The sequence below is a fragment of the Canis lupus genome, chromosome 35, assembly GCF_048164855.1.
Source record: "Canis lupus baileyi chromosome 35, mCanLup2.hap1, whole genome shotgun sequence".
Lineage (NCBI taxonomy): Eukaryota > Metazoa > Chordata > Mammalia > Carnivora > Canidae > Canis > Canis lupus.
The window spans coordinates 9,988,191-10,013,896 of record NC_132872.1 but is presented as its reverse complement, the minus strand read 5'-3'; the positions used below and the strand labels follow the sequence as shown (position 1 = coordinate 10,013,896).

General features: G+C 37.2%; 2 long non-coding RNA genes across 2 annotated transcripts in view; one reads left to right on the top strand and one right to left on the bottom strand.

Moving 5' to 3' along the window:
- Window positions 1-25,706, bottom strand: part of LOC140624808 (uncharacterized) — a 610,288-nt gene that overhangs the window by 264,443 nt on the left and 320,139 nt on the right. The gene's annotated exons all lie outside the window — the stretch shown is intronic.
- On the top strand, window positions 3,709-15,414 carry LOC140625142 (uncharacterized). Its single transcript, XR_012024522.1, has 3 exons — window positions 3,709-3,851; window positions 4,407-4,498; window positions 15,127-15,414. It is a non-coding gene; the product is annotated as an uncharacterized lncRNA (long non-coding RNA).

The window sequence follows — 25,706 nt, the reverse complement described above, 5'->3', positions numbered from 1 at the left end:
GCGAGAAGAGTAGATGGAGAAAGGTAACCGTGTGAATAATGGCCAGAATGTGGGAAATACTGAGGCGAAGCAGAAAAAGCAAAAATTGTTATGAGCCTAAATGATTTGGAAAATTCAGAGAAATAGAGAACTCTGGGGGACACAGTGCTATATTATATGGGGACATGGTGGGTTGACTATTAACTTGCTTTTGAACATACTGAGTTTGTGGTGATGGATTCAGAAGGGGAAATATCTAGCAAGCAATACGAGGAAAACTGCTGGTTTCCAGATCAGATAAAAACTGAATTCTTCAAGGTAAGCAATGTGGTCAGTCTCTATAATAGGTTGGAGGGTGGAAAATGGTTAATCTCTCATCCTTGACACCTGTTCCTGTGATTCATCTCCCCCTTGGAGGTTTATCTTAAGTGAATAGTGCCACTACTGCATTGGCTTGGAGTGGGGCACATCCTTGCTTTAACATCCTTGCCTCAGCCTCTCCCTTCTCTTAATTTTCCAATTCAAAGTTGAGATCAGGCTGGTATATTCCCCAGTGGCGAAAGGCTCAGAGCAACAAAATGGAAATTAACACAAAGCATACAACATATAATTAGGTCAATGATATGTTAACCTCTTTGGGTAGTTTTGAGAATCTACTGAATTTCTCCATAAATACACATGATTTCGCACTGCCATGGAGAAACTCCTCCAACATATCTAGATTCCTCAAGCCTCAAACCCAGGAGAGAAAAAGAGACTTGAGAGATGTAAGAAGGAACTCTTTCTCTGGCTGGTTAAGGCCCATTTTCATCTGCAGATGATTGGGCTGGGGAATATACATTCCCTTCAGTGATATTTAACCTGCCTCCCTCCTCTGACGTTGGGGTTGAATCTTAGTTTACGACTCCCAAAGGTCAGCCATATAAAACACAACATGATAAATTTACCACGGGTACAAGAGATACACGTGTGCAGTACAGAAGTGTACTTTCATCATAGAAATAACCTTAATAAAATAGGGCTCAGTAACCCCACAATCCCAAATGCCGAATCAACTCAGGACACATTCAAACTAAACACCAATCCACAAATCTGCTTCCAGAACTCTGACTAGTACTATATCTCTATACTGAAATTTTTATTGAGGGAACAAGAAAGAATAGATTATACTGACAAAAACATACACAGCAAAGATTTCTTAAAATCCCTCCTTACCCACATCTCTCTTCCCAAAGCTCCATGCATCCTGGCATTTGCTTGAATCCGTTCAAAACAGTCCCTGCCCCTTTTGTTTTTCTTTCTCATTTTTCAATGTACTCTCTTTCTTCACTTTTGCTCCTTCCTCCAGGATCACTCTTTTTCTTTCCTTCATAGGTCTCTCCATGCTCTTTCCTATGGAGAAATACCTATTTATTTCCCTCTGAAGACAAACAGCTATAGGAGCTGCATATAAGACTATCTGGAAGAGCAGAGAAAGGAAACATTAGTCAAGCTGAGATCTATGAAAAAAAAAAAAAGAAAGGAATGATATTTGTTTTTGCATTCAGATGTGTTCTGAATACCTCACACTGTGCTGAACACTTAATATTTGTTAAATAAATAGAGAAGGTCTGATTGGATTTCAGTTAGAGTTTAACATTAGAAATCTTGACTTGTAGAAGATCATTGAATGTCAAAATTCTAATGGGCCATATGCATAAGAATGAAACCTTAATAAGATATAAAGAAAGGTCAACAGAAGAAGAACATGTAGGAAAAGAGAATTTCATAGTACCCCAGAAGTGTATCTATGAGGAAGGAGAAAAAGAAAATGAGGAATTAGCAAATGAAAAATCATTTAAAGAGAGAGACAAAGAGACCACAGGAGAAAGGAGGATGCATCATCATGAATCCATGAGAGGAGAGTTACAGAAGAAAAATTCAAGGTCAACAACACATCACTGAGGAGAACCCAAATAGCATAATCCCTCACATCAGTGTGCAATGTAATCAACAGGAAGAATTTTCTTTTGACCTTCCTAATCAAAATTTCTTGATCTGGTGTGCTTTGCAAAGAGGTTGGTAGCATCACTAAATTAGTATCTGAAACTCTGGCTGATGAAGGAAAAACAATGAAAAATAGCCTGGCTTTGCTCAATATCCCCAAGGACTAAACGGAATACTCCCATTTTAGTCCATGTGCATATGTGATTCTAGGTTGCAAATAATTCATATCCAGGTTAGCCTGGAAAGTTGTTTTATAAGAAAGGAACAGAAGAACCCTAGAAAGTCAAAAATGATTCCAACTGTTAATCTACATTTTAATAAATAGTATTGTGAATTATGCTTCTAAAGTTCAAGTATTCAAGCTTTGGGGGACAAATCTCATTACTAGTCATAATTAACCTATATTATGAACTAATCATCTTTGAAATTTCAATTAAACTTACGATTTTAAAAGTGGAATATTTCAACCTAAGAACTTTGTTTCATTACCCCCTATCTTTAAATGATTAACTATTTTCCTTTTCTTCAAAAAAATTAATCTCTAAAAGAATGCTGAAGTAACAAAAGACACTAGATATTTGCACTTTGTTTCACATAATCACATGGCTGATGTTTTAATTATCATATGGACATACAGGGAGACACATGGCATAGGGAAAGAAGCAAAGGACTGAACTATTTGCGTGTGAGACGGGAGCGGGTATCCGTTAAAGGGAAGCAGGAAATAATTCAAGAGCTTCTCTTCTCCCAGGCTCTGTAAGGAGTGGAGAATAAACTCTCTTATTTCCCCTTTTCTTCCTTTATTTTGAGCCACCCTCAGATACAACATTTAAAGTTAGTGGGGCCCGATGGTTATTAACAATCATATTTTTTAAGAGACACCTAACCAGAGTATTCTCAAATAAATGCTCACAGTAGTACTTCTGAAGTAACTCAATATATAAGCCTCAAAATTGTTATCTCAGGCATCTCTTGATGAGAACAGGTGAAAAGATTCTTAGTGGCTGAAGAAACCCTAAAATGTAACCTTTAGAAATCCCCCATTCCCTTCAGCCAAGCTTCAGAGTATGTTCACTTAGCCTTGATCATTACACAATACTCAGACCCACAGCAATGCAAGACAAGGCTAGTTTTCTTCTACCTAGGGTGACTGTCTGGTTAGTGTCCAAGGAGTTGGCTCATGAGGCTGCAAGGGGAGTCAGCTTGATTCTCTCTTACTCTCAAAACATGTAGACCTAATTGCAGCCTCTTGGAAGTTTTTAAGGGAGACTACGTGAGGGTGAGTGGGTAGATCAATGAATCTACAACTACTCAATAACAGAAAAACAACTCAAACACCACAAGGATTATCAATAATAGGTCACTGGAATTATATCCTTTTAACAACTAGGTACGAATTAGACACAGTGTTTATGGATCCTGATAGTCTTACACAACTGTCTTAAAACCACTGTGTTGATTTTTTGGAGTATTTTATAAAACTGGCCTATGAATTTCTTATCAAGCAAGTTGAAGAGCAATCTAAAAAAAAGACAAATGAAAAAAATCTTTCTAAAGTACAGTATTTTTTGTGAATATCATGAATTAATGTTCAAATTGTATTTTATGTTCTTTGTAGCATACCTTCCTGTAACACCAAGATGCAAAAGCCAAAAACTGTATTTCCCAGACTTCTTTGTAGCTCTATGTTCAGATGTTATTTATATTGTCCAGCTGGAACATTTCAGTCAGGGAAAGGAAAGGAGGCTCAAGGCATTGGGTTACTTAGCAGCAGTGTTAGCAGAGGTCATGGGTGCCGTGAAGCAGGGTAAAGAACATTCTCTCATTGAGACACTCTTCTGTCAGACTATCATGGAGCAGTCAGCAGTACTGGAAACTTCCTTAATGTGAGTAGTTTTGGAGCCTAAAAGTAGCACTGCTTCCTTTGGGATGATGGTTCAATATTAAGTCTTGGGGGGGAGGGGGGTTCGTCATGTTAATCTTGTCTAAAACCTAGATCTGTAACCCATCCATGGGTTCTGTAAATTTTTATTTTCCTATGATAAAGTACTTCCTGTTTAAAAAAGCTAGAGTGGATTCTATTCTCTGCAACTGAATTTGGATCAAAATTATATATATATATATATACATATATATATATATATATGTATATATATATATAATCCTACATTCCAGAGTACCTGGGTGGCTCAGTCAGTTAAGTGTCTGCCTTTGGCTCAGGTCAAGATCCAGATCCAGGGGTCTTGGGACCCCACCTCCCTCCAGAGGGGTCAGGCTCCCTGCTCAGCAGGGAGTCTGCTTCTCCTTCTCTCTCTCCCCACTGCTCACATGGGCTCAAGCTCTCTCTCTCAAATAAATAAAGAAAAATCTTTGTAAAAAATCCTACATTCAGATTAAAATTACTAACCCATTCTTTTTAACACTTTCTCTTTTGTTTCTAGCACCTTACACATTGGTGAAGAAGTGGCCTTTTCTATTCAGCTACTGGTTGGCCTAATTGGGGAATCAATTTGTAATAGTCTCCTGGGATTAGGTAAAGTAATGTCCTGCCTAAACTGGTAATCTGGTCATTAAATCAATGTACAAAGTTTTCACGTATGTAGACTTCAGTTTCTCCTCCAATTTTGACTTTTACTTATTACTTTTTTTTTGAAGAACCGTATTTAAGTCAGAGTACATGAAAAGTTTTTAAAAAGGGTGTTGCAGAATATATAATGAGTTGGAAAAATGTTCTTCATAGAATCGGTCCTTATAAAAAGCAAGCTACCAAATATATATGTAGAAGGATTCCATTTCTGTAAAAAAAGTTTATATATTTATCAAAGAGACTGAAAAATAAAACAAAATATTATTAATGCTGGAATATCATTAGGTGGTGGGATTATGGGTGGTTTTATTCGGCCCATTTTGCCCTAATAATAATGCTTCTCATACAAAAATACTGCTGATAAAAGGTGAACCAATGTTTTAAATTGTCTTTAGTGCAGTAGTCATAGATGTGTTTAATCTATTTTATATTCAATATGAAGTGATTGAATGGAAGCATTCCCAGCTATTGCCAACAGGGCAATATTTAATGGTGTTACTTAGGAAGAGACAAGGCACTAAAAAAACAGGGACTCCATTTTTCAGTTCAGATCTGAGTGGGAAGAGTCATTCCACCAAAAAGGCTTGAAAAATAACCTTTCAGTATCATTATCTGAATACAGAATGCAATTATCAGTGAGAACAAAAAGAAAGGCTTTGGACCCCACAGATGAGAGGATGGGCCAAAAAGCCTTACATGGCTTTATATAGCTTTTCTGTATGAATGAGCTTGTATAGCCCAATACTAAAGACAAATTTTGAAAAAGTGAATAATAAAAGGTTTGAACTTAATATGGAACCTCAAGGGAAGACAAGCATCATGGTACATCAACGGACTGCCTGAGAATCTGCACTTGAACACAAGAATATGATCAAAAAGCACACCAACAAGGATCTAGATCAAGTGAGAGAAAATTCTCATGTCTCATCTGGTTGTCCTTTTCCACTTCTTTCTGAAAGGGAAAACTAGACAGTGTCAGAGTCCAAGGCTTTTCTGTCTCTGATGTTGTATACACAGTTTCAGAGTAAATAGTGTTTCAAATTCTTCGAACAGTCATCCCCCAACAAACTATTTTGAGATTTTCATGGAGTTTCAAGATGAATATCTGTCTTAGCATTTTCTACATACAAATAACTGGAATGATTAGTCATATTCTATCAGAGGCAAAATTTTGCTATTCATACTATGCAAAATGAGACAAGAGTAACCATTCCAAACGCTGTTATAAGAAGGGTTATTTTTGTCTAGGTGTGTTATGTATTACAAGTGTATTAATTCAAGCACATTATGTTTTCTGGTACTCTGTGATCCATAAAGTTTATTTTGAGGCAATTGGTCAAGAGAAGACAGAGGGATGTTAACAATGGGAACTAATACACAAAGGGACTGAAATATTGAGCCAAAAATTACAAATTTCACGGTCTTTCTAGCTAAGTTAGTCAACCATACTTTTGTCACAGAAAGTAGAGGTTGCCATAAAAATTGAAAACAATCCAATAATATAGATAGAAAAGGTCTGACAAGAACTAGGAACAATATTTCCTCCCATTTACTGTTAGGGTGGACTGCTTTGTGGAAAAGTGATAAATTTTGGTAGGAAGTGTGGAAGGTTTCAAAACTTTGAGGGACTATGGCTTTGTATGTATACCTTTTTTTTTTTTTTTTTTTTTTGAATTTCTCCCACAAGGAAGATTTAGCACTTGGAACTTTGGAACTTCCTGAGACTTTGGGGGCATCTCTTCCTAGCATTGCTTGCTCTTAGAAGTCCCTTTCAACTCTAATGAGTTTGAGGGCACAGGGGGATCCCAAAAAGGAAACTAAGAGTTGGCTTCATAGAAAAGGAATTTATTCCTTTTTATGTAGGTTATACAGTGAAGGTTATGAGGGTATAAAGGAGGCAGAGATTCAAGGTACCCTCTCTTACCTAGAAATAATAAAGAACAAATAATTGAAGATTCTTTCAAATGATATTTATCAAAAACCTGAATGAGGCTAAATAGGCATCGAGGACTGAGAAGTCCCCAACAGAGCTGCCCAAATCTAGCTTCTCACTTATAGTCCCATATAAAGTGTCACCAAGCATTATTTCATTCTAAGTGGCTTTCTCCTTCGGGTCTCTTACCATGTTTTCAGAATATGGACGCATTCCCAAATGTGATCCTATGCTTATCACGCCATGTGAATGTCTACCTCTTGTGTGTCAACAACTTGGAAGTTGAGCACACTGTCAACCCACAAAGCTAGGTTTGAAAACATAAGTGACTCACAATTTTAGGGAAATATTTTATCACCTTATTTCAACGACTGACACTGAGGAGATCATGAATAATTTGGGATACCACTCCAGGAGACAGAGACATCTACATTCAGAAAGCCTGAAACAATAATGGCAAAGTACCAGATAACTTCTAGAATAGCAATAACAGTAATAAAAACAACAGCAAAGGTTACAACAACAATACTAATCATATCAATCCCCTTCGGGAGCGAGTCTACTGCCCACTGCAATAGTATTTTGGTTTTCTCATGAAACACCTCAGTATATCTAATCCATTTCCTTCAGGATAAAAGAATTTGCTGTTTTCAAATTACCCACTTATATTGTCCCTTCAAAAGTCCATACAGTTTTCCTTGATATCTGCTTGATACTTTCTTGATATGCTAATTGAGTCCTAAGCTTTTTTGCCTGCAGAAACTCTGAAAAATGAAAAGATATTCCTGTGGTACTAGTGTTCTTACAGCTATGTCACTCTGATTTTTGTCCCCATGGGAGCTTTCCAAACTAGGCATTTCACAGAACTCCGGTGGAGCAAAACATCATGAGTTATAAACTTCTGACTCTTCCTTACCTTCCCTTTTCTCATACATTTTACGCTTACACCTCTCTTCACATTAGTCTTCCTCTGTTTAGTGTGTTCTGTAGCTCTCATATTTGTCTATCAGTGGCTTTCTAAAACATTCTCACATCTTACCACTCTGTAGCCCCCACATGACTACCTGGAAAGTGACACCTCCCCAAATTTCTACTTAAGAATGCCTGCCTCTTTCCTCTTATCGTCCCATCTCTCGATCCCCTATACCCTCCTCTCCCTCCAGTTCACCAGTGCTTTCTTGCTCCATCTCTCCCCTCTCTCTTCATTGCCACTTTGTTCCCTGTGCTAAGCGTAACCCACTCCCAGTCAGCTAGGCCTTTCCTGATGAAACTTTCTGAAGATGACTGTGGTCTCAGTCCTGAGTTGTCTGGGGACTGCTGAGCTGGATGGGACTGGTCAAGGCCTTGATGGTGACAGCCAAATCAAGTTTCCCTCTATAAGGTGTGATGAAACTTGAGACTTATTTTGGTGCATGGGCTCTTAAGAATGTAATAGGGAAACAACTAGTGAAGCCAACCTCAAATGATAGACAGAAAAGCACAAGTGAGAAGGGCAGCATTCCCTTGATAAGTTACGGAGGAATCACCCCCAGACAGATAATGTAATAAAATATAGACAGGAAGAGTGGCATCAGAAGGGGGGACTAGACTATGCAGAGGGCTGCCATGTCTGTTATCTGATGAATCCAATCAGGGAGAGAGGCAAATAAGGTGCTTGTCACCTTGGTGAGGGACACTAACAAATATAGACTCAGGCAGTGGGAGATCAGTGAAGGGGAAGATTGGCATGAGGAACTGCAGCTCAGTGAGGTGGTGAGCACTTGCCAATGCTGCGGATATACCTATCATCTCATTTTGTCCGCAAATATCCCCCTACCAGGCAGAGGCTGGCACTAGCTGCATTTTACAGAGGGGAGCCCTAAGGTTTAAAGAGGTTGTTGAAGAACTATCGTGACCAACCCACAGGTGGTGGAAATGGGACTCAAACACAGGCGGTCTGACTCTAGAGTCCATGCTTTTAGCCACTACCATGCTGTATGCAACAGTGCTGATTGCGCTAAGTCTATCTGAAGGAGAATAAAAGTGGTTGAAGGGAGAGCAGTACAATAAGAGCAGAGCAGTGGGTAGTACTGTTTTCTTTGCCTTTCTGATCATTGGTGGGTATTTGTTTAAGCACAAAGATTGACAGAGACGTGTGGTGAGAAAACCACTCCCCCAGAAGTTATAGAGAAGCCATTCCTCAACTGATAATGTAATACATTTTTTGGTCCTCCCCCCCACCCCCATATACCTTGGTGATCCAAAAAATGGATGGATTGGTTTTATTACTTAAATGAGTTATTAGGTTTGTGTAGCCTTCAGTTACTTCATTAAGATGATTTTAAAGCTGTGCATGTATGATTTTCAGTCACACTTTCTAATCACAAAAAGAAAGAAAAATTGGAAATTGTTCAGATAGAAAAAAATGTCAGAACAGACTACCCAGCATGGCCTTTCAGCTATGTGCTTGGCATTATCTTTATGGATTATATTATAACTGTGAATATATCACTGCATTTCTAAAACTATCTTTTAAGTGTGAACTCCTTCCCTCCTTTCTCCTTTCATTTACAAAGAAAATAGTATGGTGTGTTAGTATAGGACGGATAGAAGAGACTTGTCCTTATACCAAATTGGCAAGCAGAACAAGAGACTGGAGGATGAATGATAACATCTTTTTCTTTTTTCCAAGTGCTATACGTCTGATGTGTTTTTTTCTTAATCTCTCAAATTTGCTCTGTTGCTTCGTTGGCAAATTCTTGTTAACAAAACTACCCAAGTGGGGAATAGGATTAACAGGAAGGAGAATTGATGGGTCTTCTTTAATTATCGTCAGAGAAAAAAATGAGTGTACACACAGTTCTGGAGTGATTCCTTTCTAAATAATTCTAACCATAATCAGTTAACTCCTTCTGGTTGAATGACATTCATTTAGTTATTCACCAAATATTAATTGTGTGACTCACAGCACTAGATATTATAAGAATATGAAGATGAATATGATTTAGCTTTTGTACGAGGGGAGATAGGAACCTGGTAGGAAAGAGAAAGAGAAAGCCTCACAGATGCAGGGGATAAGAGTGAAATGTCAATTGGAATGAATGAAGAATTACAAGAAAGTGCTATGGATTTGGAACGTGGTATTACATGGTGCAATATGATATTATGAGAGAAAAAGTAAGGCCTTACGGGGGAACTAATTTTTAGGGCAGGATTTTGAAGAGTGCGTTGAATTTGGATACGAGTTATGTCTAGGTTTAGGCAATAGTGTGAGCAAGAAGGTCCTTGGTACTTTTTGAGGCTATTTAGTTTGGTCTGAGAATCCAATGTGGAAAGAATAAAAGGCAAATATGAGACGAGATCTGATGGGATAAGACCCTAACATTTCTTGGACCTGGAAGTGCAGGAAGATAATCCACTCTCTAAATTAGACAACCCAAAGCTAAGGCAGTTTACATGATAGTGCAAGTGAAAACATCTGAATGCTGGTTTCCCCTACTGCCTTGCCAGGAAGACTTCATCAGCTTAAACATTTATTGCTAGAATTTTATTTTTCAGGAACATTGTCTAATGACAGTAACAGTGGCTATAGAAAGTACCTTGAGCTGTGATTAGTATTTATTTCCATCCCGATCATTTAGCAAATTTCACCATCTACCTCAGCATCTTTTCATTATTATCAGTGGGATGAATGAGTCTGTGATTCTAAAATACACAGGAACACTCAGCCACCAAATGGGAAGATTGCTGATGCTATGGAACTGGGTTTAGAATATCCAAACATCCACCTCTGGTCACTCAAAAGACAGAAGAAAACTAGCACAGAACTAAAACACCTGGTGGATGCCTAAAGCTTGACATTTAGGATCGCGGGTAATGTGAACTAGAAGAGGCCTTAAAGATAGTCCCAGTCCGATGGTACACAGCCTTCATTGACCCATATCTAGTCAAAGGTCTACTAAGGTCGGAAAGAGAGTCACAGACCTATTTCTAATATTTCAAAGGCTGGTAGAAATTAAGCATTTATCTTCATATGCCCCATAGAATCACCAAAATAGCAGTCATCCTATCTTTTTTGTGTATGGTTTTTCCTACTGTTTTCAATATACATTCTATTAAAAAATCATCAATGAATAAAAGTAGGAAAGTGAATTACTCACTGCAATTTGATAAACCAAATATTTCCAAATAAAGTCCATGGGAATAAATAAAATAAGTTACTGGATTGAATATGCCAGAGCTCCATTTAATCAAATTGCCAAATTATATAAATAGAGAAGCAGACTGAAATAAATAGAGACACCTGTCAAAGATCATATGGCCAGTTAGTAACTTATGTGGCATAAGAACCCAGATCTTTTTTTAAATTTTTTTTAGATTATTTATTTATTCATGAGACACACACACACACACACACACAGAGGCAGAGACACAGGCTGAGGGAGAAGCAGGCTCCATGCAAGGAGCCCGATGTGGGACTCGATCCCGGAGTCCAGGATCACGCCCTGGGCCAAAGGAAGGTGCTGAACCGCTGAGCCACCGGGATCCCAAGAACTCAGATCTTATAAATGCCAAATCCATGTTCTTTCTGCAACAGCACCATACTAGCTAGACTTCACAAAAAGACCCCAGAGTGTTGGGGCTCCTGGGTGGCTCAGTGGTTGAGCGTCTGCCTTTGGCTCAGGTCATAATCCCAGGGTCCTGGGATCGAGTTCCCCATCAGGCTCCTCACAGGAGCCTGCTTCTTCCTCTGCCTATGTCTCTGCCTTTCTCTGTTTCTCTCATGAATAAATAAATAAGATCTCAAAAATACATCCCAGAGTATAACAGGACAGTTTAGATCCAGAGACCATCTTCTAAAACCTAAGATGATCTCAGCTAATTCTTTTTGATTTTTAGAGAATCACACTCATCAAAACTGCATGATAATGAGAGACATGAAATAATATATTTGACTTATTTTTACCTTGAAACAAAGTCTTCAAAGTGCCTGACATGTCTAAAGAGTTTGGTTAATGTGCTGTTTACTTTCCAACATACCACTGATACTCACAGGGGAAGCGGTTTTACCCATTTGGCAACTATTAAAGCAGAGGCCCAACAATGTTGTCAGCAGTGAGGCTGGGATTGGATCACTGGACTCCTCTAACTTCATTCTCAATCTATATTTTGTTTTTTTGGAAATCAGTTTCATCATCAATCAGTTTGACTGCAAGCTGTTCTTGGGAATGACGGGATAGTTGAAGGAAGAGAGAGATGGGAGACATGAGAAAATTATAAAGCTATGTAAGGATTTTCAAAATGCTGTACTTTGCTTTGATAGCTTTCCTCCATCAACTTGAATAATTAAGAATTGCCTGTGAAACACTCACCAATTCCCAGAGGACTTGTGATTAATTCATTAGCAGCCAAAGGTGTTGGGAACCATAATGTGCCATATCAACTCTGATGAATATTAAGAGAGAAGGGTAATGTATATCCCAGTTAGTGCTGGCTTCATTGGAACTGACTGAGGAGGTCTGTGCCCTTTACTCTTATTGTTATTCTGATCTGAATGTCACTAGGAGAGTCTAGTTCACATCAATAGGTGGCTATGAATTCTAACTCCTGTCAATTCCAATAAGGGTTTCAGATAGGGACCACATACTACTTATCTCTACTGGAATGAAAATATGGATTTTTCCCTTATTATTTTCCCTTATTATTTCCCTTATTATTTTGACGCCTCCCTTTAATCTTCTGCGTCATCCTATGTATGTACTTGTGCAGCAGGTAGGTATACATGTCAGGAAAGGCTGAGGAATAGTTTGGACCTGGATATAGGCTAAGGGAATTGTACTCATGGCCCTTAAAAACTATTGCTACTTTCAGATACAGTAACTCTATTACGCATTTATATCTGTCTGAAAATTGACCAGCATCTACAGAACTAGACGATCAAAGAATGATTAAGTGTCAGAAGGTGAGAATATCATTCTGATGGAATCTTCAAAATTAAAATAAGCAACAAAAAAAAATAAAAAAAAATAAGCAACACCTGAAACTAATATAACACTATACATTAAGTGCACTGAAATTTAAAATGAAAAACATTAAGATAAACAAGAAGCCTTTATAAAAGAAAATATATGTAATAATTCCAATATATTTTAAGATGACATAACTAGGAATATAACATAAGAAGATGCCATTAAATTATATATTTCTGAAAGAAGCACAAGGCAGATTTTCTGGAGGAGGAAGGACTACTGACCTTTAAAATATGTTCAAATGGTAACAATCTATAGTTTGATGTCATCCACTCTGCCGATTAAAAACTCATAAAGAGGAGAAACAATCCCAACTTCAATTTATTTTTTTTAAAAAACTCAGTCTTTAAAATAGTAATTAGAACTTAGGGATCCCTGGGTGGCGCAGCGGTTTAGCGCCTGCCTTTGGCCCAGGGCGTGATCCTGGAGACCCGGGATCGAATCCCACGTCAGGCTCCTGGTGCATGGAGCCTGCTTCTCCCTCTGCCTATGTCTCTGCCTCTCTCTCTCTGTGTGTGTGACTATCATAAATAAATAAAAATTAAAAAAAAAAAGAACTTATAAGTATTTGGGTTGCTTAGTACATTTCTTTCTTTTTGAGAACAAGGTTTTCTAAAACAACTCCCAGCTAGCTTTGCCATTAAGCACATCATCTCATAGACAAGGAAATTCTGACTCTTCTTTTTCATTTAAAAACTCACCAAACTGCCCCAGACAAGTTAAGGGCTAGCTATCAGAAGCAAGGTATTTATTTCAACTCTAGGATCCTATCTATCCCCTTTAACAGCTGCTTTGTTCTAAGAAAAAAGTTAAGCTTTCTTAGGCTAATGTAATTTTTATTAACGTGATTTTTCTTCTTCTTAGCAAAAGCATCAAGAGACCCAAAGCAGCACCATTAGTATACTTACTTGCACTGGCAACATAGTTTCAATTTTAATAATTAATATCTACTCAGCTAGATTGTAAAACCCAACTAAAACCAAGGATGTAATATGGTTTCTTTATTGATGTCCTAAAAAACAAATTTAAATAAAATGAATAGTGCTTTCTTGGGCAAAAGTCAAGAAAATATATAACTGAGAATGGGCTTGCTTGAAACTAGTAATAAAGTGTAACATGATAAATAACATAGGTTGATACGTGTACTAGTGCTTCATCAACCTAAGGGATTAAGAGTTTGGGCCTGGGAGTTAGATGAACTGTGTTCAATCACATTTCCAATATTTATAAGCTACTTGACTTTGGTCAGATTACATCACTCCACCAACCCTCCATTTCCACACCTATAAAGTGGGAGTAATGATAGGATCTAACACACAGAATTGAGAAAATTATATGTGATGAAATATATGAAGTACTTAGCGTAGCATTTAATCTGAAGTACTCCTTAAATATTACATTGTCAGTGATATTCGCTTATTTACATACAGATCACATATTCTAAACAAGTGAGCAGTGAAGAAAAGTTCAAAGTAGTTAATAACTTAAGGTTCTGGAAATGTTAAAATCATTTCGATAAGAACTGCAAGGTTTTACGTTGATACATGCAAAACCAGCTCAGGTTTTTAAAGCACCTATAGACACACACGTGCACAAAATAACTAATTATGAAATCTACAAACGAGAACATCATATTATGTAGACTGTGTTCAGTTATTCTTGCAACCTTTAGGTAATTTCCTTTCAAAGTACTCTGCTCCCAGCGCCAGACAGTAACAGAGCTTCTCTCGCACACATAAACACCAAGGCCAAAGTCTCTGGGCATGATCAGTCTGCAAAAACCTTGTTTTCCAACAGATGATACTAAGATGGCCTCCAAATTGAAGAGCTGATATTAAATATCTGCAGCACATTCCATAAAAATATAAGAACTCAGGCCCAGAAAGTCATTGATGGTACCTATAAATAAATATTTGTCTTTGGCTATAACTCCCCCTACTTGGAAACACATTAAAACTTTTAATGGGTAGTCAGCTGATGTGTCCACCTGCCATTACACTTTGGGGAGTGTAACTTGATCAAGAAAGAACAGTACTAATAAGAGGATTGTTGTGTGATGCCTGCAAACTCCTAAGAACAGATCTAAGTAACTAGAAGGTAGATGCAAAAAAGGAAATAGCCTTTTGGATTAGTTTCCATATATATGGTGGTAGTTTGAGGCAAAGGGCAGTAATTTCATAGAGGAGAGGCAAGTGAGAGAAAGCAACAGCAATCATTTACAACAATAATTCTCCTCCTTCCCTTCCTAAAATAGTAGAGCATGATCTTCCTGACTTGATGTTTTATGACAGACCTCAGGGATTATGTCATTTTACTTTTTTGGGGTGGGGGTGGGTGAGGGGAGTTTCTAAAAGGCCTATCTTTTGTTCCTTTGCAGAAATAACTCACGCTCTTGAACAAAATCAAACATCGCCCATCCTGCTATAAAGTAAATACTGACGTAAGACAAAAAGGCAGTATCTGGAGACTCTAAATGCCTCATACTTTGATTAAAAATGCTTTTGTCAATTACAGATTGATTTTGTAGCTCATTACAGTGATGGATGTCGGGGCTGGCGGAGGTGGTATTTTACCACTTGGCCTGAGGGTGTACTCTGTTAGGAGAAGATGGTAAAATTACAATTATTTTCCAGCACTCATCTGTGTGTCTACACTGACCCAATGGGTACTACTGGGAGAATCTGAAAGAACGGCATCGTGTGGAATGGCCTAAAGAACAGTACGTCAGCCCGTCTAGAAGGAAAACATTTTAAGCAAATATTTCCCAACAACCTGCTGAGATTCCTGCTGCATGATAAGTAATACTGAACCACATCAACTGGATTTTGAAATAAGCCAGAATGTTTAACAGAGGCTTCAGCAAAGAATATGCAAATGTCTCTGTGTGTATAACCATGAATATTAAAACTATATATATTTTATGTAATATGTGTAGGTACATTCATCCATACATATAGAAACAAATGTCCCCTTTTCTCTCCTTAAATATCAGAGGTTGTTAGGAGCTGTGGGGAAATTAGAGGATATGGGGAAGAACTGCAGGGGAAGAAATCAATATTCTGTAGTGACTGAAAAATGAAAAAAGGAAATTCATCTCACTTTGTAATACATTCACATCATGCTCTGAGGTGACCCATATTTCTGGAGTCACTGTGTGGTTTCTTACTCTGATATCCCTGGTTTGTTCACAGGGCATCCTCTGCTGGCAACCTGTGCACAGCTGCTTCTCTAAAATAGCTACATGTCCAAGGCGGTAATATCCGTCAGGTATTAAACATGCAAAGCTTGTATGTTGCATACCTACCACCTGCTACAAAGGTACAGTGACTTAGTATCCAGTTAAAATTTTAAGACAATCAATACTCAGCATTAGGGAAGAAGATATTATATAAGCTTGATATCAGCAAGACTTGGGATTAGGGAAAGAAAAAAATCATTTCAAATTGAAGATTAGGAGGGTTGGTTACACTATGACTCCAGCGATATTGGTCATACATCTATACAATTGCTTTTTGTAATAGTTCACCATGAACACAAACCTATTTATGGCCTACTGTCATGGTGATATATCTCTTTTCTCCTAGTTGTTTAGAATTCCAATACTGTGAAATGGAATTGTGGTGACAAAAAAAAAAATACTTCATATAATGAAATGTCAAGAAATTTAAGTTAAAGTAAGGTAACAAAACATAGGTTTGAGGTATAAAACCTGATCTATGCTTATAATCCAAGCAGAAATGGACAGTGGAGCATCATTAGAACATCTGGATCATTTTAGAAACTGATTATGTTTGCCATCAAGGACCAAGCTGAAATCTCATTTTTCTTACCTATTTTATTGTAGCGCTGGTAAAGAAATAGAAGGAGCAGGTGCTCACAACATCTGAAAAAAGGTATGATCTCAGTACTAAAGTTCTTTAAAAAAAAAAAAAAAGCAGACTGTACACTAACTAAAATAGACTTTGGGACATCCAAGCTATAAAAAACAAACAAACAAAACTTATTGAGATTTGTAGGATTAACCAGAATTCTAATACTTACAAAGAGATTTCAGGTAGCCTCTTTTTGCCCCCAGGGGCCAAAATTGATGTAGAAAGGATGCGATACAAGTAGTCTTTGTCATAAACAATCCCAGACAAGTCCTGCTGATGAGATAAAAATTCAGAGGGAAAAAAAAAAAAAAAAACATTGTCAGCAGAAGAAAGTGCTTAGGGAAGCAATGATGGCAGCCATCTTAATGGTCCAACGGCCTTTGGCTCCAAGTGTTGCATAGTGTCTGCCCCACAGGTAAAGATGATTTTAAGTATTACTTGTAGGCAGGAAGCAGATATCATTTAGGGAAAAAAAAAAAAAAGAAAGAGGAATACTTGTCTGAGTGTTACGCATATAGAAGAAAAAGGCTTTCATTCAACTCCTAGGTTGCTAAAGCCAACAGTCTATCTACCCTTTCTACAGAGAAGGAAGGAAACACGAGTGTAGACACTGGTGATATTGTACAGTATCTGTTCTTCCACATACTGGCCAGACCATTTGAAGATCCCCTTGCCTCCTCTCTCTTTGGCGAACCTTCCCATTACATCCCTACCATACTTTGGCCCACCTCTCTCCCAGGGCTCAGCTTCTAAACAATGGAAAGCATGGGTTCCAGTGCATCAGGAGTTCAGAGAGAATACATGAGTTCTTCTGCTCACTCAAGCTTTAGACTTGGCTAGAGGTAAGGCTATGAGGACTCTGTAGGTGGCTTTGTAGCAAGAGAACATGAGAACATACCAAATGGATAAATCCGAGTTGGCCTTTCTATTTCTCACATGGTTATAATATCAAAAGATAACCCAGGATACCATTTTCAACTCATGTCCTAGTATCCAGGAAACTATCCATTATTTGACTCTACTATAGTATCTATCATGCCACATTTATTTTCTGTTTACTGATCTCTCTCCACTTTATTCTCCACGAGCTCTGTGAAAATACTCTATTTTTGGTTTTGTACTTCTAACACCTAATATATTACCTGAATCACAGGAAATGTATGATAAATGCTAAATTCATGAATTAATATCTATTTGAATGTCAATCCCTAACTTTAACACTTAAGTATTCATATAATCGACTAAACCAGGAATTCACAACTTACTTAAAGCATATATATTCTTAATTTTAGATTTTCAAGGGGTGCCTGGGTGGCTCAGTTGGTTAAGTGTCTGTCATGATCCAAGGGTCCTGGGATCGAGTGCCTCATCCTCAGGCTTCCTGCTCAGCAAGGAGTCTGCTTCTCCCTTTCTCTCTGCTCCCACCCCCACTAGTGTTCTCTCTCTCAAATAAATAAAATCTTTATAAAAATATTTTCAAGACATCTTAAGACATGCAATATAAAGAAAAATTAGAAATAAATTTAAAGAACATAGAAATGATGTTGATAATGATGGCACAAATGCAAAAACAGCAGCCAAAATTATGTAAAATGGTACATGGTAGCACAGACATGAGTTGGCGGAAACCAAGTTTGTAGTGGAAAATGACAATTCTAAAACTCCTGCTATTCTTATATTACACACAAATCTAAGACAATTGCCTCAGGACCAGATTTATGGCTCAGTAAACTAAGCCTGTCACAAAATGTCCTCAGCAATAGTCCTTCCAGTTGCAGTAATAGCTGCACAGGTAATGAAAAGACTCCGATTAGAGTTGAATACACCTGTGTAATTACTATATACCATAAGCTCAAACAAACTATTTTGCTTCCCCTGTATGTGCCCTAAAGCCGGATTCAGAAGACAAGTTGAGAACCCTTGCAAGTGAATGGCAATTCTCTACCCAATAAAATGCCTACTTGTCAGTAACACTGAGTATTTGTTGGGTAATTTCAAACTTGAAGACAATCTGACCTCACCTGACAGAAGAATTTGATTATACGAACTACCCCACTAACTATACTAACGAAGAGTGAGGGAGTCCACAGTTATACTGTGCTGGGGATCTAGAAAGGAGTTAGGGATCTCATTGAATGGCATTTAAAAAATATGACAGACTGATCAAAAGATTAGCCAAACCCAATGTACAAATTTACACTAACGTACTAGGATTTGTCATTTGCCTCCACTTTGACAATCGAGTCCAGCTCTAGCATACTATCAATTCAGAAGGAAAATGGAAAATACGACTCACACTAGCTGACCATGATCAAATAGCTACAACTCAGTGTGAACACCTTATACGCTTACGTGGACAGTATAAATGTAGCACAGAGAGTGGAGTCTGGCATCAGAACGCTGGTTTTCACCACCTACACGTTACGAGGTGTCGTGAAAAATTACCATTTTCCACCTCAGTGTTGGCATCTGTAAAACAGGGAAAAAAGTCACTTTCTCACAAGCTTATTCTGTGCCTCAAGCAATGTTCGCCTTGTTAGTGACGGGCTGAGGACAGCATGGTGGGGGCTCCTCCAGTGCAAGCAATAAGGAGGTAAGATAAACTTCACAGATATAAGGAACTGGAAAACCTAATAAATTTAACTACAAGTCATTCTCCTCTTCATTCTAACCATGTGCTTGGCAATACTCAACAAAGCACCCCCCCGCCCCCAAGATACTCCTGTCTCAGGGGCAGAAGATTCCAACCTCTTTCTCTCAGTACAACACTGAAGCCTTATGGTAAGAATATGCTAAGAATTAAAATGAATTAGACAAAGGAAATACATATGCCTGTTAATTTATCGTATTAACACATTTGGGTGTAAAACCATAGATATTCGTAGAAAGAATAGTTTCAGCATCGATCTCATTTAGACATGCACGATCCCTTTCCTAGGGGTTATCCCCCAGCTATCCCTCAACTGCTGTACACTCATCTTTGGCTTTAGTTTCTCTCACTGCCAACTCTAGGTGCGAACATCTACTTCTTGGGTTACAAAGACATAAAGAGGATAGATACAGCAATGTTGTCTCTGTGTATTATTTTCCACCGCTACGATGCAATGTACTGATATGCAGAGTACGTTTTAAGTTACAAATAACAAAGGCAAAATACGACTACATTCTCTCCATGGAACTCATGGCAGAAATAAGGGCACCTCCATTTATTTTGTCTAATACTCTCCTCTCCCATCATTGCCTTGTTAATTATTCTCAAGATCACTTACTTTTTACTTGGTATTTTTTAAGTTGATGAGATCATTAAATTTATCAGCTATCCAAGTACATTCGAAGTTTATTAAGACTCCATGCTGCCTTTGAACTGGAAATAGAGGAGGAAAAGAACTCACTTTTAAAGAAATTAAAGTAATAAAGCAAAATGGGTACCACTTTATTTTAAGTACCCATTAACTGGAGCATAAGCGATAGAGTCAAAATGGAAATCTCGGAGAAATAAACATGTGAAACACATGCTGTTCTTCACACACAAGCACGGAGACATTACTCCAGCAATCAGCGTACTCAGAATGCGTGTCAAAAACATTCCAAAGGGGAGTATTTTAAAGATGTATTTTCTATTATTAAATATGGAGTCTCGTGGAAATCTCAATTTGTGTGAAGGAGTCATTTAAGTGATTGAGAAAACGCTTTCATTTATTGATGATAAATCTTAATTCCTTTTTACCATTAAGCGATACCAGACTTTGGGTTGAGGATGACACAAAGTGCTTTACACAAAGTGATGTGATTTATGACATTTTTATTCCCTGTAAATTGGGTCGACACAAATTTCCTTAAACTGTGGATATTATTCTTGGTGTCCTGAAAGAACTGCTAGTTGCTTCCTAAATCTTCAAAATTTGCTTCATTTAAATATGTTGGCCAATTGCTGGAGTTAATGATGATGAATGAAATCAGGATTAAATTTTTAATAAACTGGATTGGCTCTAGCCTAGGCTTAGCCCAGTGATGTACTTGCCTGAAAAGGTTCCTGTGTTAAAAATGTTCTCCTATTAGATACTAACGTACCCAAAATTTTACTTAGAGTTATTGCTTTAAAGGATCAGTTTCATAAAGTCACATTAAAATATCCATCAGGGAGACTGTACAGTAGCCCTCATGTCCTCGGTTTTGCTTTTCACAGTTTTAGTTATCCACAGTCGACCATGGCCCAGAAGCTGATGATCATTCTAACATATCGCCAGAAGGTCAACAGTGGTCCAACACCACATCATAATGCCTATGTCATTCACTTCACCTCATCTCATTACATAGGCATTTCATCATCTCACATCTTCACAAGAAGGGTGAATATGGTACAACAAGATATTAGAGAGAGAGAGAGACCACATTCACATAATCACACATTATTACATTTATTATAGTATATTCTTATAATTGTTTTATTTTATTGTAAGTTATGGTTGTTAATCTCTTTCTATGCCTAATTTATAAATTAAGCTTTATCATAGGCATGGATGCATAGGAAAAGACATAATATATATAGGGTTCAGTACCATCTATAATTTCAGGCATGTGCTGGGGGTGTTGTAATGTATCCCCTCATGGGTAAAGGGGGACTACTATTAAAGAGGTAGCACCTTCGTAGCTAATATGTTTCATTATTAACGTCTCATGCCGCATAATGCTTTTCTCAAGTAGGAGATGTGGAAAATTTTGGGATACTGTTTAAGTCCTAAGTGGGAGTTCTGGAGGACCAACTTAGACCCAAGAATGAAGGCCATGTGATGACAGAAGAATTGGACCTACAGGGGGCTAGGTCTACTTCAAAATCCTTTCCAAGATGGGTCTAGATGCTAAACTAACAAGTAAGAAATAATTTCATCAACAGCTGTCTTTTCCTCCCTTAGTCTTCATTTTGCTTTTCTTTTAGATTATTAACAACACCAGTGAACATGTAATGAAGATTCACTTGCATAAGAGAGAAGACTTACATTCTATCACAGCCTTGGACAGGGCCTAATTACAGACCGCTGTAAATGCAAGATAGCTGATGAGTGAAAGTTTAGGACAAAAGACAAGACTCAACCTCTATAATTTATGAAATAGGGCTGGGAAGCCAAATGTCTCACGTACATTTATTTATTTCTATTAGGAGAATGGCTAAAATTTAAAACCATTTAACAACAACAACAAACCAAGATCAATATATTTAAAGTTGTAGAATTTTTCCCCCCAAGAAGACATCCTCATGAGTTTACAAGATTTTAGACTTGTTTCCGAGTTTTCCAACTCACTGCCATTTAACTAAAACATAATCATTTTATTTGTTAGACATTTGTTGAGATGGTGACTTCATGCAAAACAAAACCAACCAACCAACGAAATTAACGCACTACTCTAGAAAAGAAGGCATTTCAAATCTTGTAGCGATCACAGGTGTAGGTGTATTGCAAGTAGTAATTCTAGATTGATTATAGATTATTTGTGTACTGCATATAGTAATTATAAATGGATTATAGATTATTTGGCTGATTTCATAACTGATCCTCTTTAAGCATAGGTGGAAATATGCCCAGAGCCTTTTTTAAAGACCCTGTGGCTACAGCGTGGGGCAAATCTGGAGACAGTTTCTCTGGAAGCTATCTGCCCAGAGTCCCCCTGAATGAGCATGGCTGAGAATGGAGTATCTGGAGAAAATCAACTTCAGTATTCTGTGTCCTACTGGGGATTTAAAGTAAACTCAAAGGTTAGCAACCAGAAGCGACTGCCAATTCTGCTCTTGTGAGGAAAGCTTATTTCTAACAAACGTAAGTAGGCCTTTCTTCAATGAGACTCTTACATGATCCAGCAAGAGTGGAGGTAGACATGTGACATTTGCAATTTTTCTATTTTCTCTGTTGTCCTTCATGTGGTTCTAAATCAAGACTCTGGTCTGCAAACTGTCCAACCAAGCCTTTTCACTTAAGTAAAGAGCACTCAAGAAATGTGGTCATATAAAAGAATAATTTATGATGCTCAGGATTAAAAACAAATACCAAACCAAGACTGGAATTCAGCACGTTTGATATATAACAGGTTACAGATATAAGAAACATGATTATAAGTCAAAAACCTATGTATACATCACTATGTTAATTTTATTTATGTAAGGTACCTTTTTCTTTTCAAAAGAGTTAAGTGTCTCAATTCTTCAAAAACAATGAGGTAATATTAATTAAATCCAATAATTACTTGGTGAATATATTTTAATAGGGAAAATGCACATTTGGGGGGATATAACCTCATTTCAGATAGGAGAGGTCAAAATAATCAAGCTCTGATGGCAAGAGACATGTGGCATATATTTCTATTTTTGCTACACCGTATCTGTTAGATGTATAAACTATTTTCTCTAACAAGTCTCCAGACACATGAAAAAAAGGGCATTTAAAAACGACATTTTATTCCTTATGTTCCTGAAGCCTAATGGCATCTGAACAAAGTTCTAAGAAAGCTGACATGAATAAAGTAAAAAATTTTTATATTTGTACTAAAATCATGTTTTAAAAGTTTTCATTACAGTATATTGTACACAAATGCTCCAGAGATCATAGTTGTACAGCCTCCTGCATTTTTATAAATTTGATACACCTATGTAAATACTATCAGATCTGGAAAAAACACCACCCTTACTTAGTATCTCATGTTTCCTTCTAGTCATTATGTTCCACCTCTGATTTCAAACAGCATATTTAATTTTGTCTTTTATATATTAAAATAAATGGAATATGGGGGTTTTTTGTTCACTATTATGCTGCAAAATTTATTCATATTATTACATGTAGTTCTAGATCATCCTCAGTGCTGCATAGTATTCTATAGTGTAAATATAACCCAATTTATTAAAAGATACATCATAAATTTACATATTTGTCAAAAAGGGCCCCAGACTTTTTGAAGGGGACCTAAATGCCTGAATATAATGCAAATACACAAATGTTTTAAAAACTAAAATCCCATTTTTAAACACAAGAGGGTTAGGGAGAAACCACAAATGCAACTCCTTTCAATCAAACCACATTAAAAAAAAAAAAAAAAAAACAAAAACCAACAACAAGATTCAATACTCAACACCAATTAAAAGACTTTAATTAATATCTGTAAACATTATGAAATGAGTTTTAAGTGTGATAAGCCATATCAAGTTTTCTTTGCTAAATAAATGAGCAATGACATGGATATTAGTGAAATTGATAAATATTAATTGATAATTAAGTTGTTGGTGCTAATAAAAAAATAGTTAAGAATCATGATGTCAACCTCAGAAGAGGAAGCCCATCAGAATCAGTTAGTGTCTAAATTAGATATGCCCTTAAAAATTAAAAGCAGCTTTGGTCTATAAGAAGTCATAATAACTCAATTTAATGACCAACAAAGCATTTCTAAGCAGAGATGCTGCTTTAATTTAGTTTATTATATAAGGCAAGCTCATGTATAACCAAGAATTGAATATCCATATTATGAATATTATGAATATGCTAAAAATTCTTAAAAACTATTATCTTCAAAAACTTATAAGGTCCCATGATAATCTTGTTTACAGTATTTTCTAAATAAATCTTTTTAAAAAAAATGCTTTGATCACAAATTTCAAACTAGAACTGAATTAATGAAATGTAAGAAATGCATTTAGCAAACATTGTAGGTTTTCTCTGTATCTTTATGAAGTTTGGGGAATTTTATGAAACAAAAAGCCTCTTGATCCCCCAGATTCACCTTATATAAATGTCTGGACTCCACTGAGACTTCTGTGACTATTTCTGTAGAATCTCCCTCCATTTCCTACTCTTCACCTTGCCACACTTTGTATATATCCTGCTGCCTTAATTGCCTTTGATATTTCCTGCATTTATTCTATAGCAAATCTCCATAAAATCATCCTTCCCCTATTATATTTTCACAGAGAAGATGAAAAATGAGTCTATGCCAGTAATCATCCACCTCACAACTATTAGAACAGATTCAAGAGTCTAAAGTATTTCCAAGAGCTGAGTGTCATTATTATCACAAACACGCAACTGACACTATAAATTCAGCAAATGCAGAAAGCTTATATTGATTCAATTCTGCATTGAGATTTCACACCAATGGTATCGCCTCTCAACAGACAGCAACAAAATGCCCAACTTCATGTAGCTAATGAAGAACTTGGACGTATGGGGTACCTTTGTCAATGACATTAGTAAGCCTTCCATACCCATTAAGCACAGCAGTGCAGAGAAAGAATAAAATAGTTACATCCCTGGGGTTACTAGACTTCAAGGGGGTAGTACAAAAAAATCAGTTTTATCAATGGGACAGCTAATGACTTGAGGGGATTTCAAAGAGAAGTAAATATTTCCTGTGGGTGAAAACTTCAATCCGATTCCTGGAAATTTACTGTATATAAAATACCATGGACAGACAACAGCCCAAAAGTCAACCTCATTCACTGTTGCTTACAGAATGGTGAGGTTTATATTTTGGTGTAAATTGTAGTTCTTACCAAAATATGATTGAAAAATGTATAACAGTAGGGAAACAATTTCTAATTCTAAAGCATGACACTTCTGAACTTCAATCTTGAGATGTGATGATTTCTGATGAAGCTAATTTGTGCATTTTAATTATGGCATTTACTGGAAGTGCTCATTGAGAAGAGAGGAAAAGGAAGCTCAAGAGTCTTCTGTGAAACTGTGTCCAGGATGAAATTGCATTGGCAGCAACAATCAGCTAATGAAGGGACTCGAAAATGGAAAAAAAAAGAAAAAAAAAAAAAGATATCCAACTTGAAATGTATTTCATAATCACAGAAGGCTTTTAGGTAATGTCCTGGCCATAAAATGGTCCAGAAGTAGCAGCAAAGGGAAACTGTTATTGCTCTTTGTTTAGTTTTTAGAAGCTCAGCTTATGTGAAAAGGAAAGACGCTGGTCTGGGGACAGGGGAAAAAAGATACCATCTCACCTCTGCCCACGTTTAAAATATATCCAGGAGAAGAACAATGACTCTTTAGAATGTCTTCAGCTCAGCTTGAAGCTGCCACTAATGGCATGGCAAACAGAAACTGAAAAAAGCATCAGTGTTACTGAACCTGGGACTTTGCTAACCTCCTGCTTCTAATTAGAAGAACAAGCTGAGCCCCAGTCCAGCCAGTTAAGCTTGAGTCAGGTAGTAGGAAGGAGGACAGGCAGCGAAAGAGGAGAGAGGTCAAAGCAGTGAATGATTGGTCCTTGGGATGGAGCTGGTGTCTGGAGAGACTCTGGAGATTTGGTTAAGAGTCTTAAATAGCTACCTACCCTCCTGTAGTTCAAACTCA